The following is a 16,695-nucleotide window of genomic DNA, read 5'->3' as shown; positions in this document are numbered from 1 at the left end:
TTGGGCAGCGGCAGCTGGATGTGAACAGCGCGTAGCGTTGCGCAGTTGGAGGTGAGCCGCCAGCAGTGGTGGATGTGGGGAGAGAGATGGCGGAGTTTTGAAATTTGTCATGAACTGCTATATTTATATATGATGATATCAAGGTAAATACATTGTTTGTTCTCTATTAATATCTTTCATTTGCTAACTATCCCTATCAGTAGTTAGTGCCTTCAGTAGTTTGAATCTTTTATTTAGCTGGCAGTAGTGGCGCTCGCTGTATTGCAGTAGCTTGAGTAGCGAAGATTTTTGTGAGGTAAGTGATTTGTGAAAGGTATAGTTTACTGTTAGTCAGGGCCCATTCTTTTGTAGGGATTGTTGATAGTCAGATTGCGTTGCGCTAAAAATATTTTATGTCAATTTAAGCACAGTCATGTATGATTGTTGAAAGGGGATGTTTCATATGTCGACCCTTAGCCTAGGATACCTCACTGGAATCTTCTGATTTTTTCTTGTAGTTTGTGTATTTAGTGTAGCTTTTGTTTATTGCTAGCGCGTAATTGTAGAGAGAATCCCCTTTGTAGTTGTAGCCTTTCATTGTTGTACAGTAAAACAGTTGTGGCATGGATATAGATTTGCACCAAGTATTTCGCAGCTACGCTTGCAATTAACTAGATATTATTTTCAGTGCTATGTTAATGTGTTCTCCTATTTTTGCACTTAAAATTGTGCTTTTCTGTGTTATCGTGTGAAATATTGTGACAATTATGGCGTGTGAAAAACGTAACACTAGGCTCCAAAGTAAATTGAGAAATGATAGTGACGACGAGCGTAGCTTGCCAGCACCACTGGGTAATGAATTAACTAATGTTCAAAGTAGTAATTTGGTAATTGCGCATAGGGAAATGGAGCGGGCGGCAAACAATGGTGTAGACAGTGAAACAGGTAGTGAACAGGGAAGCGCTATCGATCGATTGGTCGGCAACAGCTCGCCTCAGGAATCGGGAATGACAGAACACAATATTTCAAATACTACAGACTCAGGTTTTGGGTTCTCACCGTTTTCTCAAATGAGTCAAGACACATTTTCCGCTTGTCAAAATGTGAATGTTGCCGGTGCAAATTCACTGCCGAAAAGCACTGAGGAACATGTTTCAGACACCAGTGCATTGTTATTACAATTAATGCAACAAATGGGACAAAAGCTTGAAAAGTTAGACACAATGGAACAAAATCAGAGACAAACACAGCAAAAGTTAGACACAGTGGAACAAAATCTTCAAAAGTTAGACACAATGGAACAACACCAGAGACAAACACAGCAACAGTTAGACGCAATGGGACAAAATCTTCAAAAGTTAGACACCACACTTGAACAAACACGTGAAGATTTAACTAGTGAGTTACATAACATTGAATCGAAATGTCAAAAAGTCTGTAATGACATAAAAACACAAATTTGTGAGCATTTTCAACCCATTTTTTCGCGGCATGAAAATGTATTACAGAATCACGAAGCAGCCATAAAAGAACTGCAAACCATTGTTCATGAAAATCACAACACCTTGCAAGCTAAAATTGACTCAGTTGCATCTACCGATTCGGTTACGCAACTTGCAAAAACTCAAGAAAACTTAAAGGATACAGTAGATACGATTTCAACACAAATGGACACTCTGGAACTTGGTTCAGAAAAACACGCTGAGGAAATGTGTTCACTATCGGAGAAACTAGCCGAACTTTCGGATCAGGTCACTAACTTATCTACAAAGGTAGATGATGATCTGAATGACACAAGACCCATAGCCTTCACTGACACAGAAGAGTATGAACAAATAAGAAAATTCAAACAAAATCAAAATCAAATCAATACACAGTACAAAAGAGAAATCCGAGAAGTACCAGATCAGCTGACACAGGTAATACAAGAATTACGTATTTCAGAGGATACTCGCGCCCCAATACGGGAAGAGGGACACAGAAATACGGAACAGCCACAAAATAATAACACAGGGCATTTCGGAAGTTATGAAAGAAATTGGCAAGGTGCACCGAATTTTGAAATGGAACCGCCGAAACGACGTAACAATGACCGACATGCGACTCGCCGACATGACGATTTTGACTATAAGCTGTTCATTACTACACGTAAATTCAAAACATTTAAGAATTCTGGCAACGACATTCATCCACAAGCATGGCTCCATCAATTCTCTCATTGTTTTCCTCCCAACTGGTCGTTAGAACACAGATTAGAATTTATGTGTGGCTACTTGGAGAATGAACCAGCTGTAAGAATGCGATCGGTAATTCACGATTGCCACAGTGAAGGAGAATTTTACCATGCCTTCCTCTCAGCATATTGGTCTCAACCCACACAAGACCGAGTAAAACATGGCATCATAATGATGAAACATTTCGAACAATCTGAATTTTCCAGTCTTGTGAAATATTTTGAAGACATGTTGCATAAGAATCAGTATCTTTCAAACCCATACAGCCCCTCAGAACTCATCCGCATTTGCTTACTCAAATTGCCTGAACATTTACGACATATTATTTTAGCAGGACGTTGTAAAGAAGACATTGAGGCTTTTCAGGGACTGTTACAAGAACTGGAAATTGACACAGACAGTCGCGGGATGCGAAAACAGGAAAACAATCACTACAGGTCACTTACGTCACAATTCCGTGATGACAGAAACAATAACTGGACACGAAAAGGCTATTCTTACAACGCAAATCGTGACCAAAACAGACACCACCCATATGACAACCGTTGGCAGAGTAGTAATAACTACAGGGAAAGATCACCTCTCCGTGGTAACGACTATCACAGAGACAATAAGAGAAACAGACAATATGGGAACCAAAATAAATACTATCAAGGGAGGCAGAATAACTTCAGACGCAACAGTTCGGCGCAGAGTTACGATTCAGGGAGAAATTCTCCACCACATGACCGACAAACAAGAAACTATGTAAAGTACCGACAAAACGACAGACGTGAATTTCATCAGAACTGGCGGGATTCTAACAGAGCTGGGCCCTCTCGGCAAGGCGAATTTGTAGAAGTTAGGTCTCCTAATCCCAATAACGGCGCGCGCCAACAAAGAGACAGACAATGACTCGCGCCGCAGGCAGCCGCGTGCGCCCGCTCGCTCCGAGGAAAATAACATAAGACGCTAGCCTTGAGAAAAATTTTAGCATTCTTTACCGATGTATACAACATGATAATTGCTTTGAAGTTGAAACTCTGTGCAGTAGGAAGAGTAAAGGTTTATACCACATTTCACATGTAAAACCGTTTATTGAAAGATAATCTGCTTTTTAACTTTGTCTTTGTCATATAACTTTTCACTTTACATTACTAGTATGCTGTGTCAGACTTAAGAAACTGTTAACATACAACTATGTTTGAAGTTAAATATCCAGTCTAGAACCTAGGGAACATTTTTAAACAGAAATTATGAATGCATTGTTGTAGTGAACAGACGACACAGTGTTGTATTTGTACATTCTTGCTTGTTAGTTGCACGATTACGTAACGACTATAAGGCTCACATACTTAGAACATTTACCAGTACTGCTAATGAGATTTTAATGCAACATTTTGGTTTACTTGAAAATACATTCTGGGTTTAAAGTACTTTCTGTGAGATACCAGACGACACAGTGGTAGTTTATGTGACAACTAAACGGTTTTATCACGACGCTACTAATGAGTGAAAATTTACAATGTTGCTTTTGCAGTGTTTCTGTTTTATATCTGCACAGTTTTCTGTTTTATTCTGGAAAGTAAAACAGGTTTTAGTAGTAACTTTTGTAGTATAGCTACAATGAGACTGCCTTTTCCGTAGCACAACAATACCTTACAGTACAGTACTTTCTTCATCACGGCAATAAGTGTAATAACTAAGACATTTATACGCAAAGCATTTCACTTTTGTGTATTATGAGGTAAGTACATTGACTTCTGCAGAACTTAGCTTTCGGAGGACGATAACTACGACACTTCCACACAGATTATGTTGCAACAAGACGCACATTTAGCGCTACAGTACACGTATTTGAGTGATTAATTTTGTACTTAAAACATTTATTTTTAAAGATTTTTGAATTACAAAGAAAGTTTTCTGTGATACATTTCATTCCATTGCTGTAATCTGTAACACCTGAGGGTATAATTACATTAATCCTCAGGGGGGTACACGCTTACTTTGTGTACCATGTGTGTGGCAACCACAAGGAACCCTAGCTAATATGGTATTTGCTTATACAACTTTACACATCGGTACCATATTTCTCTAACACACAAATTACACAGCTATCTGATCATTTAACTGAGAGATAAACATTTTTTTACTACATCAGTGTCACATGTTTACGCAATACACAGTTGGGTAACTTCACACTTATGAAACTGTATTTTGTCTGTACTTTGTAAACTGTTCATACTTTTTCGGAACCATTGTGATACTATGAGAGCTTTGAATGATGTATTTGGTAAGGGAGCATGATTTTAAAGTACGTTTGAGGTAGATGACACTATTGAAATGAGCAGAGAATTTTTTTTAGGTTTTGAAATTATTGGAGGAAGCTACGACGATTTTGAGATTTGACTGAGGTGTTATGATGTTATTATTATGACGACGATGTGTACTATGCTGTTGAGATATGTTTATGATCAATAAGATGATGCTACCGTATATGAGGAATAAGAAGTATGTTGGAAACCAAGAATCGTACTTTAAGAGTTATGAAATGTGCGTAAATGCGTGACTGTATCACAATGCTGACGAATATTTTATTTGGAAACTTATATTTATAGGATTTTCTTTCTACAGATTTGCAACGCTAATTCTTAACCTGTGAAATATTTTTATGTGAGACTGTCACTGTAGCGGAAACTGCTGTCGTAAATATTTCCGTAAGAAAGTTAAGTGACCACCTGCACGTAATGCGTCGTGGGCACCCAGCTGTGTCGGACGCCTGGAGAGAGGGCCATTGGCGCGTGCCTTTCAGAGCACAGGAAGGAAAAAAAAAGGGAGGCCATTATCCTGGCCATTGTCATTTCTCAGAGAAAGCATCGCAAATCCGACACGCTAATTACTTGGAAACATATCGTACTTTCTGATATTTACTGAAATGCCTAATGAAATGACAAGAAATAGTTTGTCTACACACCAGACTATGACTACTGTCTTTCTAGATGAGAGATTTTTTTACTACTTATGAAATGCCACATGACTATTGAACGATGTTCTTACGCTTTGCTTTGTACATAGTTGCTTATTTCATTTGATATCTAGTTTCTAGCTGCACTGCAGCATTGGTTAAAATAAAATTTTATAGATGTACTAATATAAATATTTTCTGTCTACAGATCGAGTATATAATAATTTTTTTCAAAAAAATGAGGGAGCACAAAGCGACATTTACCTTCACAGGAACTGCATTCATAATTTTCTTTTCAAGTACTTGGTAATTTCTTTTGTAGAATAAATTGTGATGCATCACTCTAGTGTTAAGATGTGACATAGGTATTAGACATGGCCATTTTTAGTGTAATATTTTTTTCTGCTTGAGCTATGTCATGTTTTGATATAAGTTATTACATTTGCTGCTGCTAGCTTTGCCAATCTGTATTTTTTGTCATTGCTGCTTGTGTTAATTGTTTTGTGCTGCTGCATTGCCTCGTCCCTTAGTTTAGCATCTGAGCTCAGTAGATTTAAGTTAGCTTAAGATGGGGTAGGCTATATGAGAGAACGAGATGTGATGAATTGGAAGAAATGCATTGAGAAGCTATAAGAAAATGGTTTGGCCAAAAAAAGTATTTTGAAAGAGGATATGAGCAAAAAGGTAGGATTTAGGGACAACAGGTTTACGTAGGATTTTCTTGGAAATAAATAATGAGGTAAGAAATATGTGAACATATAAATACAGAAAGCATGCTTTGATAGGATTTTTTTGGTGGAAACAAATTTTGAAATAAGACGAAAGATCTATGGAATGAAGTTTTAGGTTGGACTGCAGTACCAAATGTTACACTGAAAACAAACCCTGCCCTTTCCTCTTGTGTTATTCTGCTATGTGTTTGTGTACTCTTGTATATTTGTGTTTTTCCTGTCTTTATGTGTTTAGCGGATATGAGTTACATTGTAGAATTTTTCTGATACTATGTTATTTACTTTGTAAAGATGTTAGACATTATTAATTCTGTTCTGTTTAATGCTCATGTGTGAAGTTGATGTTTCAAAAGTTATTGTGATCTTTTATGTATGTACTCATGTCATAATTCCACTGATGTATATGTTTATTTCTATTCTGTTGTAAAGCCGGTACTAAAAATGTTATCTGTATTGTTATGTTTTTAATGATGTATTTTGTACCTTTGTTATTGTATTCTTATGTTATAAAATTGTAATTGTCACCAGTTCATGATATTATTAACTTGTTAGTTACATTTCACTGCACACGTTTCTGTTGGTCATAGTATATGGACAATATGTGAGAAGTTGGGACTGTTAGTGTTTGCACGTGTGTTAATAACTCAGCAAGGGACTGGATAACAGCATTGCTGGTTCTAAGGACAATTTCAAAAACTTTGTGAGTGCACAAGTGGTGGTTTATGGACTTGCTATATTATCCGCAAGACTCTTCGATGGTGATTGTGCACCTGCACAGTCACAACACATGGCTGCTGGCCATCTCTATATGGACTACAGTGGGTCTGCATCTTTGATGGCCCACCAATACCATTATTTCTACAAGGACTACAGTGGGTCTACATCTTTGATGATCCATCAATACCATTATTTCTACAAGGACTGCAGTGGGTCTGCACCTCTGGTGGCCCACCAATACCGTAATCTCTACCAGGACTACAGTGGGTCTGCTGTGTGATGACCTACCTACCAATACTCGTCAAAATTTCGACTGACTCTGCTGTGGGTTTGCTCTGTTGTGGCCCATTACCTGTATGCATGCCAAGAGTCAGCACTGTCGTTCCGTTGGAAGGACAACACTACTTCTTCAAGATTGCATGGAAATCCACTACTTCTGTGTGCGTTTTCCTTTACAGCTCAGACTTTGAGAAAAACACTGCAATTTTACTGTGACGAATGATGAGGACTGTCTTTATGGACTGTGAGAAAATTTTAGTTTTTGACCAACATTGTATCAATAAGTGTGTGCATTTGATTTCTTTGTTATTGTAATTATGAAAAATTTTATCAAATCATTATTGGCCATTGCCCAAAAAAAATTTGTAAAATTTTTTGTGGGGAGCATGGGGGCTATGTAAGTAGGCTGTTTATGTTTTCTCTATGTAAGTAGGCTGTTTATGTTTTCTTATTGGCAACGTTACGTAGCGCTCATGTAAGTAGGCTGTTTATGTTTTCTCTATGTAAGTAGGCTGTTTATGTTTTCTTATTGGCAACGTTACGTAGCGCTCAATATGAAAATCACTGGCTGTGCTGTGTGCAGTCTGTGGCTAGTTTGCATTGTTGTCTGCCATTGTAGTGTTGGGCAGCGGCAGCTGGATGTGAACAGCGCGTAGCGTTGCGCAGTTGGAGGTGAGCCGCCAGCAGTGGTGGATGTGGGGAGAGAGATGGCGGAGTTTTGAAATTTGTCATGAACTGCTATATTTATATATGATGATATCAAGTTAAATACATTGTTTGTTCTCTATTAATATCTTTCATTTGCTAACTATCCCTATCAGTAGTTAGTGCCTTCAGTAGTTTGAATCTTTTATTTAGCTGGCAGTAGTGGTGCTCGCTGTATTGCAGTAGCTTGAGTAGCGAAGATTTTTGTGAGGTAAGTGATTTGTGAAAGGTATAGTTTACTGTTAGTCAGGGCCCATTCTTTTGTAGGGATTATTGATAGTCAGATTGCGTTGCGCTAAAAATATTTTATGTCAGTTTAAGCACAGTCATGTATGATTGTTGAAAGGGGACGTTTCACGTCTTCCATATGAGTACCAAAAAAAAAAAAAAACTGTTACATTTCTGTTGTGCAATAAATCGTACAACTGTAAAGGCTGTTATTTCAACTATATACCGAGGGATTACCATTACAAATAACTTAAATTAGAATCATCATAAATAAAATTTTGTAGGGAAGCTAAACCAAACACAACTTGAGGGTAAAACTGGTCTGCTGAGGAGACTGCCAAACAAAAAAAAAAAAAAAAGTTCAAATGGCTCTGTGGGACTTAACATCTGAGGTCATCAGTCCCCTAGACTTAGAAACTACTTAAACCTAACTAACCTAAGGACATCACAAAACACCCTGTCATCACGAGGCAGAGAAAATCCCTGACCCCGCCGGGAATCGAACCCGGGCGCGGGAAGCGAGAACGCTATCGCACGACCACGAGCTGCGGACAGCTCGTTTTGTATTATAGTTAAATGGGGAAAGGAAATTCAGGAATATGTGTATTGGGTGGCAATAATTAAGGCAAATTTTTTGTCGAAGCTTCGTGGCAGCTAAAATTGTGTGCGGGACCGAGACTGGAACTCGATCCGGCACACAGTTGTAATGTTCCAGGAAGTTTCATATTAGTGTACGCTCCGCTGCAAAGAGAAAATTTCATTCTGAAAACACCCCCAACCTGTGTCGAAGCCGCAATATCCTTTCTTCCAAGAGTGCTAGTTCTGCAAGGTCTGCAGCAGAGCTTCTGTGAAGTTTGGAAGGTAGCAGACGAAGTAGTCGTTGAATTACAGCTGTTAGGACAGGTCGTGAGTCGTGCTTGGGTTGCTCTGCCGATAGGTCGGCACGGTAGCTCAGCGTGTTCGGTCAGAGGGTTATCTACCCTCTGTAATACCGTAACTCTGAATGAACGGATCAACGAAGGACCTGAACGGGTGTCATCGGACGTCCGTCCTGAACAATTTAAACGAACAAAATGAGATTTTAAAAAAGCCGGTAGAGCACTTGCCTGCAAAAGGCAAAGGTCCCGAGTTCGAGTTTCGGTCCGGCACACAGTTTTAATCTGCCAGGAAGTTACATATTAGCGCACTTTCCGCTGCAGAGTGAAAATTTCATTCTGGAAAGTTTTTTTCGTTGCAGCCAGATCACACGAAATTTCAATCAGCATCTTTCTCCTGAGAACGGCGAGAACATTTGTTGACTCCCACCTAAATAGGGAGAAATGAGCATCGTATGGAGTAAATGAAATCAGAGCCCGCACAGATGGATTAAGGGATTAGTTTTTTTGAGCTATTCGAATGTGGAATGGTCGCGAAATGGTTTGAAAGTGGTTCTATGAACCCTCCGTCAAACACTTAAGAGTGAATCGCAGGGTAGTCAAGTACATTTACACTCCTGGAAATGGAAAAAAGAACACATTGACACCGGTGTTTCAGACCCACCATACTTGCTCCGGACACTGCGAGAGGGCTGTACAAGCAATGATCACACGCACGGCACAGCGGACACACCAGGAACCGCGGTGTTGGCCGTCGAATGGCGCTAGCTGCGCAGCATTTGTGCACCGCCGCCGTCAGTGTCAGCCAGTTTGCCGTGGCATACGGAGCTCCATCGCAGTCTTTAACACTGGTAGCGTGCCGCGACACCGTGGACGTGAACCGTATGTGCAGTTGACGGACTTTGAGTGAGGGTGTATAGTGGGCATGCGGGAGGCCGGGTGGACGTACCGCCGAATTGCTCAACACGTGGGGCGTGAGGTCTCCACAGTACATCGATGTTGTCGCCAGTGGTCGGCGGAAGGTGCACGTGCCCGTCGACCTGGGACCGGACCGCAGCGACGCACGGATGCACGCCAAGACCGTAGGATCCTACGCAGTGCCGTAGGGGACCGCACCGCCACTTCCCAGCAAATTAGGGACACTGTTGCTCCTGGGGTATCGGCGAGGACCATTCGCAACCGTCTCCATGAAGCTGGGCTACGGTCCCGCACACCGGTAGGCCGTCTTCCGCTCACGCCCCAACATCGTGCAGCCCGCCTCCAGTGGTGTCGCGACAGGCGTGAATGGAGGGACGAATGGAGACGTGTCGTCTTCAGCGATGAGAGTCGCTTCTGCCTTGGTGCCAATGATGGTCGTATGCGTGTTTGGCGCCGTGCAGGTGATCGCCACAATCAGGACTGCATACGACCGAGGCACACAGGGCCAACACCCGGCATCATGGTGTGGGGAGCGATCTCCTACACTGGCCGTACACCACTGGTGATCGTCGAGGGGACACTGAATAGTGGACGGTACATCCAAACCGTCATCGAACCCATCGTTCTACCATTCCTAGACCGGCAAGGGAACTTGCTGTTCCAACAGGACAATGCATGTCCGCATGTATCCCGTGCCACCCAACGTGCTCTAGAAGGTGTAAGTCAACTACCCTGGCCAGCAAGATCTCCGGATCTGTCCCCCATTGAGCATGTTTGGGACTGGATGAAGCGTCGTCTCACGCGGTCTGCACGTCCAGCACGAACGCTGGTCCAACTGAGGCGCCAGGTGGAAATGGCATGGCAAGCCGTTCCACAGGACTACATCCAGCATCTCTATGATCGTCTCCATGGGAAAAGCAGCCTGCATTGCTGCAAAAGGTGGATATACACTGTACTAGTGCCGACATTGTGCATGCTCTGTTGCCTGTGTCTATGTGCCTGTGGTTCTGTCAGTGTGATCATGTGATGTATCTGACCCCAGGAATGTGTCAATAAAGTTTCCCCTTCCTGGGACAATGAATTCATGGTGTTCTTATTTCAATTTCCAGGAGTGTAGATGTGATCTTAAGAGGTATGGTTGTTGGTAACTGAGATTCTTGTTTCGGTGTGGTTCAAACACGTGTCATTAGAAAGCAAAAGAAAACATTTTCTGTGCTGCTGCCCCCCCTCCCCCTCAGGCAAAATGTCTGTCCTAGTAACAACTCAGGTTTGTAAAATTAAAATAATCAGTACTCGTGTATTGTGTAGCACACTATGTTCTTACTTATGTTCAGTGTATTTCTAAGACAAGGAAATTAATTTCTGATGTCACTGTAAATAGAGGTGTACCACGTGACACGAAACAAAAAATGAATGTTGCCAACCATGAAAATGGGCCATACTTTGGGTGTTTTGCTACACTTTCTGCCTCCTAAGACACATTTTCTTTCGTCTAGCACATGTGCACGTTTCCTTTGTTCTTACTGTCCCTTTCCTCCCAACAAATATGCTCTTTTGATGTATATTAAAAGTAGTGATTTAATTTTTTAAAAAATATGTGTGTAATCCACCAGCGTATTACGGGTGCACTATTTTTATTGTTTTAGAAATTTTTGTTACACATATGAAATAAATTATAGGTTTTATTTCTTGGGCAAAAGGAGCATTTCACATAATTTTTTTGTCATATAGCAATAACGGAACCCTTCGTCAATGAGGTCCGTGTGGTGCAGGCAGGGCTGAAACGTAGTACTGGGGTCTGCGTGTTGTTTCCGTGCCCGCAGCACTGGAAAGGTAATGAATTCTTTTTCTTTTATGTCTCTTCGTTCTTTCTAATCAATTTCATGATACAAATTCTTGATCAAAATGAACCTCCCAGTTCAAACATTTGTGGAAAAGAGCCATACATTTGAAGTAAGAGAATCTATGCTGCACCACCATGAAACTCTTACGTCGAAAGTTTAGTTTTATGAAAACGAATATAATAAAATTTCGCCGTGCGCCAGCTCTTTCGATGTCTTTGGAGTTTAGTATTGATGCAGCGGTCAACTGGAATATCCGCGGCGGACAGCCGGAACATCCGCGGCGGACAGACGGCCTCGAGAAATCAGGATGTTGGCGGAAAAGGAGACTTTAGGTTCGCGACCCTACTCCAACTGCTTTCACTCGGCCCACACAGCCAGATACGTTGTGAATATAAGCAGCTGAGTTGGCATGTGTCCGTGGCTGCAAGACCGTCGCACTGGATGTTTATACGTTTGGCAGAGCAGTGCCGGCAGCTAAGACTGGGAATTGCGTGTTCTGTTGTGGCTCTCAAGTTTGAATTAAGGCCCGTTAAGCGAAACTGCGGATTAGTTCACGGCTGCTCTTTCTGGCGGATGACAGACCTGTGGGATTCGTCCGTTTCTAATGATTCAGCATACTGTTCTCCAGGAGTCTTTATTGTGTACATTGAATATCGAAGGTGCGTAGACAAGGGGCGTTTCAGGTTTTACTGAAGTGTTTTGCTACTGTAGAATACTCTTGACTGAAGCGACGAGTTATATTGTGTGCGTATGTGTATGACGATTATAGCATTTGGTACAGCCAATTTTCAATAGTTTCGTGTTGCTTCTTTTTTTCGTGAGTGTAATTCGTGTCGTTGGTTTCAGGTAGGCACGGCATTATGTTTCTGAACCATCAAAACCTTCATTGGCCCAATCTGTAGTCAGTCCACCGACTAACATTGCCTGTGGAAATCTTAAACGAGTGGTCTTGACAAGTGTGTGGCTATTTGTCTGTTGCGGCTGCTAATAACTCAAAAGGTGGTTGGTTTACTAATATTTAATCTTTTATGTTTAGTATAGTCCTTAAATAGGTTTTAAGGTAAATTACTAGCCGATTTAGCCGGCCGCTGTGATCGAGCGGTTCTAGGCGCTTCAACCCAGAACCGCGCTGCTGCTACGGTCGCAGTTTCGAATCCTGCCTCAGGCATGGATGTGTGTGATGTCCTTAGGTTAGTTAGGTTCAAATACACTACTGGTCATTAAAATTGCAACACAAAGAAGAAATGCAGATGATAAACGGGTATTCGTTGGACAAACATATTATACTAGAACTGACATGTGATTACATTTTCACGCAATTTGGGTGCATAGATCCTGAGAAATCAGTACCTAGAACAACCACCTCTGGCCGTAATAACGACCTTGATACGCCTGGGCATTGAGTCAAACAGAGCTTGGATGGCATGTACAGGTACAGCTGCCCATGCAGCTTCAACACGGTTCCACAAATCATCAAGAGTAGTGACTGGCGTATTGTGACGAGCCAGCTGCTCGGCCACCATTGACCAGACGTCTCAACTGGTGAGAGATCTGGAGAATGTGCTGGCCAGGGAAACAGTTGAACATTTTCTGTATCCAGAAAGGCCCGTACAGGATCTGCAACATGCGGTCGTGCATTATCCTGCTGAAATGTAGGGTTTCGCTGGGCTCGAATGAAGGGTAGAGCCACGGGTCGTAACACATCTGAAATGTAACGCTGTTCAAAGTGCCGTCAGTGCGAACAAGAGGTGACCGAGACGAGTAACCAATGGCACCCCATACCATCACGCCGGGTGATACGCCAGTATGGCGATGACGAATTCACGCTTCCAGTGTGCGTTCACCGCGATCTCGCCAAACACGGATGCGCCTATCATGATGCTGTAAACAGAACCTGGATTCATCCGAAAATATGACGTTTTGCCACTCATGCACCCAGGTTCGTCGTTGAGCACACCATCGCAGGCACTTCTGTCTGTGATGCAGCGTCAAGGGTAACCGCAGCCAGCCGTGGTCTCCGAGCTGATAGTCCATGCTGCTGCAAACGTCGTCGAACTGTTCGTGCAGATGGTTGTTGTCTTGCAAACGTTCCCATCTGTTGACTCAGGGATCGAGACGTGGCTGCACGATTCGTTACAGCCATGCGGATAAGATGCCTGTCATCTCGACTGCTAGTGATACGAGGCCGTTGGGATCCAGCACGGCGTTCCGTATTACCCTCCTGAACCCACCGATCGCGAGCAGCAATGTCGCGATACCATAAACCGCAATCGCGATAGGCTACAATCCGACCTTTATTAAAGTCGGAAACGTGATGGTACGCATTTCTCCTCCTTACACGAGGCATCACAACAACGTTTCACCAGGCAACGCCGGTCAACTGCTGTTTGTGTATGAGAAATCGGTTGGAAACTTTCCTCACGTCAGCACGTTGTACGGGTCGCCAGCGGCGCCAACCTTGTGTGAATGCTCTGAAAAGCTAATCATTTGCATATCACAGCATCTTCTTCCTGTCGGTTAAATTTTGCGTCTGTAGCACGTCATCTTCGTCGTGTAGCAATTTTAATGGCCAGTAGTGTAGTTCTAACTGTAAGGGACTGACGACTTCAGATGTTGAGCCCCATAGTGCTCAGAGCCATTTCAGCCATTTTTTTTTTACTATCCGATTTACGTGAATGAACTCTTTGACCCTCGGGGGCTGTGTTTTTACAAGCAGGCGCCAACTACATTATTATTGTTAAATGTGTCTGCTGTCGACGCCATTGCTTGCATCGAGGAACGCCTCCCTTCACCTGTCTTGTTCACATACTATGTGCCCTTTTCATTTCACGGTTTTTTGGACTGTAAATAACGCGTAAAATTTCATCTTGTGTTGGCGCGATTATCTGCTGTAATCTTACTGATCGCGACATTAGCAGCAATGAATTACTTTATGGCTGTAACGGATCTGTTGTTACTTACGATACTGGGTTACTTGGTTTTCTCAAACCTAAAACAGGCAATTTGCCCTTATTGTGAACAAAGCGTTACGTGACTGAAAATTACCTGTAATATCCTCTGCCTGAGGTCACCAGTATCATGACTCTTGTTTAGTTGGTGCCTCAAAAAATTGAATTCTGTACTGGTCCTCTTAAATATTATTCATTCTTTACTTCCTTATATAAAGGGTTCTAAGGCCGTTACTGTAACTATTACGCATTGCTACCTGCCTGTTACAGTAACAGCGAAGTGACTTCCATCTCGTTTAAAACTCAGCCCTGTTTAAGTTTACATTATGTAAAATTTAAGATTATTTTTTCTTAAGAATGGCCATTTGCCTTGAAAGTTCTTTTTTTTCCACTTCTGAAAAGGGCCTCTGCCCCATACAACAGTTACCGCTAGTCGCGAGACTCATCTGCTACTTACTTATCTCTTAACAGAATTACTTAATTTTCTTGCTTTGTTAGTGATATACCTCTGATGCGGGCCTTGGGCGGTGCCAGCAGCGGTATTTGCTGCGTTATGCCTACTTGTTTTTACTACATTGTACTTGAATATGATTGTCTAGGTGTTATATTCAAAACTTGTTAAATGTCAGTCGATCGAGAAAGAGGGTTGTAAGCCTGTGAGCGTTGCACAAAATTGCTTTTTTACATCTGCACCTTAATGTCGTAATTAACCTTTTGCCTAAAGAGATATAACTGTCTCCAAGATTTCAATATTTGCACAGGCTATGTAGTAATTGTTTTACATCTTCCATCTTGATTAATCCTACATTGTTTTGTGTCAGGTGTGCTATTTTTTTTCCTTCGTCAGTCTTTTGATTGATATGATGCAGCCCACCATGGATTCCTCTGCTGCGCCAACCATCTCACTTCAGAGTAGCACCTGCAACTTAATTATTTGATAGATGAATTCCAATCTCTGTCTTTCTGTACAGTTTTGACCCTCTACATCACCTTCTACTACCATGGAAGTTAACCCTGATGTCTTAACTGATATTCTGTCATCCTGTCCTTTCTACTTGTATTTTCTATGTATTCCTTTCCTCACCGATTCTGTGGTAAATATCACTCCTTACCCTATTAGTCCACCTAGTTTTCAATGTTCTTCTGCAGCACATCTCAGATTCTTCGATTCTCTTCTATTCTGTGTTCCCCAACGTCCACATTTAGCTACCTTACAATGCTGTGTTCCAAAATACATTCTTAGAAATTTCTTCCTCAAATTAAGGCCTATGTTTGGCACTAGTATACTTCTCTTGGCCAGGAATGCCCCCTTTGCCAGTGCTGGTCTGCTTTGTATATCGTCCTTGCTCCCTCCATCATGAGTTTTTTGCTGCCTGGGTAGCAGAATTCGCTAACTTTGTCTACTTCGTCATCCCCATTTGTGATGTTACTTTTCTAAATGTTCTCATTCCTGTTCCTTCTCATTACTTTCGTCTTTCTTCGATTTACTTTCAATCCATATTCTATATTCATAAGACTGTTCATCGCATTCAGCAGATCCTATAACTACTCCACTTCCACTGAGGATAGCAATGTTACCAGCGAATCTTATCATTGATATCCTTTCACCTTGAGTTTTAATTCCACTCTTGAAACCTTTTTTTATTTCTGTCATTGCTTCTTCGGTGTACCCATTGAACAGCAGAGGCGAAAGACTGCGTCCCTGTCTTACACCAGTTTTAATCCACGTTCTTTATTCTCCAACTTCCAGTCTTATTGTTTCCTCTTGGTTCTTATTGCATATTACCCATCTTTCCCTATAATTTTCTCCTATTTTCCTCAAAATTTTGAACATCTTCCACGAATTTAGATTGTCGAACGGTTTTTCTGGGTCGACAAATCCTATGAACGTGTCTTTTCTTCAATCTTGCTTCCATTATCAACCACAGCGGCAGAATTGCCTGTCTTGTGCCTTTACCTTTTAATAAAGGACAATGTTCTACGAGTTGGGGAGGGAAATGTCAGTAACTTGAACGTGGTAGCATAGCTAGAAAATTTGATAAGGGAAATGCTGAGGCTCAAACTGGATATAGCGGGGGGGGGGGGGGGGGGGGGGTGAGGGGAGGGGGGCAGTCAGTGAAGTGAAATGGAAAGAAGATGAGTATAGGGTAATATCAACAGAAAATAGTATAACGGGAACAGGATTCGTTAAGAATAGGAAGGGGTGGGGGACGGGGAAGATAGCGAGCTACTTCGAACAGTTCAGTTAAAGTGGTTCTCATCAGAATCGACAGCAAACCAACACCGACAATGG

The sequence above is a fragment of the Schistocerca americana genome, chromosome 6 (assembly GCF_021461395.2).
Source record: "Schistocerca americana isolate TAMUIC-IGC-003095 chromosome 6, iqSchAmer2.1, whole genome shotgun sequence".
In the NCBI taxonomy this organism is placed as follows: Eukaryota; Metazoa; Arthropoda; class Insecta; order Orthoptera; family Acrididae; genus Schistocerca; species Schistocerca americana.
This window is presented reverse-complemented; position numbering follows the sequence as displayed.